The sequence below is a fragment of the Quercus suber genome, unplaced genomic scaffold (assembly GCF_002906115.3).
Source record: "Quercus suber isolate HL8 unplaced genomic scaffold, Cork oak 2.0 scaffold_19, whole genome shotgun sequence".
Classification (NCBI taxonomy): Eukaryota; Viridiplantae; Streptophyta; class Magnoliopsida; order Fagales; family Fagaceae; genus Quercus; species Quercus suber.
The window spans coordinates 632,526-634,501 of NW_027069484.1; positions in this window are offsets into that span (position 1 = coordinate 632,526).

Below are 1,976 nucleotides of genomic sequence, written 5' to 3' on the forward strand. Positions count from 1 at the left end.
TTTTAAGTTTTTTAAAGATTTTTTAAAGTTATTTAATTACAAATAATAGATAAATCCATATGCTATGTTTTTATTGGACCAATTGCCATGTGTGATAGTCATATGAGGCATTTCATAGACATGTCAACAAGAAATAGATAGAGGGTTACCAATCAAAATAGCATATAACGTTGGAGACGTAACAGGGGCGGCTCCAAGAGCAGCCCAGGGGGTTCAAATGAACCCTTCGTTGATTTGGATTAAAAGTCAGAAACCATGCTTGCTGTTGTGATTTAAAAGATAAGAATGAATAAAGAAAAAGAGTCAGTGCCATAAAGATTAAAGAGGAAGCAAAAAGAAACGTAAAGATTGAAAAGAACTTTTTGATTTGGGCCTTTGGTCTCTCCTCTGTCATGGGTGGCCATTGATGTCTTCGACGATCCATTCCTAGTGGCAACGGCGAAGGTTGCTAGCGGTGGCTGGTGGGGATGGAGGTGGAGGACCGATGGTGGTGCCTGGGATTGTTTGGGTTTTTTCTTTTTTTTTAATTATTTTAGGAAACTAAGGTAAGAAAATTCTGAAAATTATATTTGAATTTAATAGATGCCTATGTGGCAAATTTTTATTAGTAGAACATAAAGTGGAGCAGAAAAGATGAGACAGAAGATGTGGACTCATTAATGAAGCCCTGTTAGAAAGCAAAAATAATGTAAACTACTAATTAACTAGCCAAATCAAGCCAATAATAAATTTATTTCTCAAAATAATAATAATAATAATAATTCATTTATTTCTTCTTTTTATAAATACAATGTTATTAAATTACACACTCAACAGTGTCAAGGCTTTCTCTCTCAATACATCCCGTTTTAAGCCTAATCAAAATGCCATAAGCAGTTTAAAGTTGAGATATCTATTTTCTTTGCCTAATATAATATAATATATGTACAAATACATGTATATATATAAAGATTTCTTTCTAACTCACAGAGTTATTTTACCATATATATCTTTGTAATTGCTTTGTTTTAATCCTAAGTGTATCAAAGAAAAAAAAATCTCAATATTCTTGCAGTATGTACTGCACACTAATTACTCTCTCTTTTTTTTTTTTTTTTTTGGCTAGAGTAATACACATTATAAATAATTAGAGGAGTACCCACAACAACATATAATGCAGCAAAATTCAAGACTACTAAATGCTTGATTTAATAGAGAAATAAGAAAATATAATAAAATAATAATTAAAGCAATAAAAACAAACCCAAAAGAATGGTAGACAAAAGAAGATAATAATTAAGAAGTGGGGGAAATGATAGGAGTGCTGCCGTGCTAGACATATATGTCGTTGGGAAAGTAACAAATGGTAGAAATCAAAGCAACTTTTCTAATCTCTTTTCTGCCCCTCACCTACCCAATACTATTCCCTCAATTCTCTGACGTCTCTAGTGACGATGGAGGAAGTCAACGAGAGCTGTGGTAATCCAAAAGAAAAAAAAAAAAAAATTCTCAAAAAAAAAAAAGTAAAAGAAAATCCCATTTTACATTAGCTATTTGGCTCCTAAGGTAAGTTTTATGAACAGTAGCTCTTTATTTTGGGGAACATTGCTCATTCCTTTTTTTTTTTTTTTTTTTTTTTTTGAGAATGCACATTGCTCATTCCCTAAACTCATTGTTTTTGTGTAATGTGATAAAGTAAAGTAGGTATTTTGAAAATATTGACGAATAATAAAAATTGACAAAAAAAATAATATTTAAATAAAATATGGTTTAAAATGATAAAAGAAATCTATGTATATGAAAAGGAAAAAATCGGTTAGCTAAAACAGGAAATAAACTAGGCTTTAATGAAAATTTAAGGAAGTTATTACTAATGCTCTAAGCCTTAAGGAATTCAGTAGCCAACATTAGCATGGTTTGCGTCAAACTTAATTCCCAACTGTCTATTATATAGAGAAATTCTGGTTTCTCTTGTAACTTTTTTTTTTTTTTTTTTT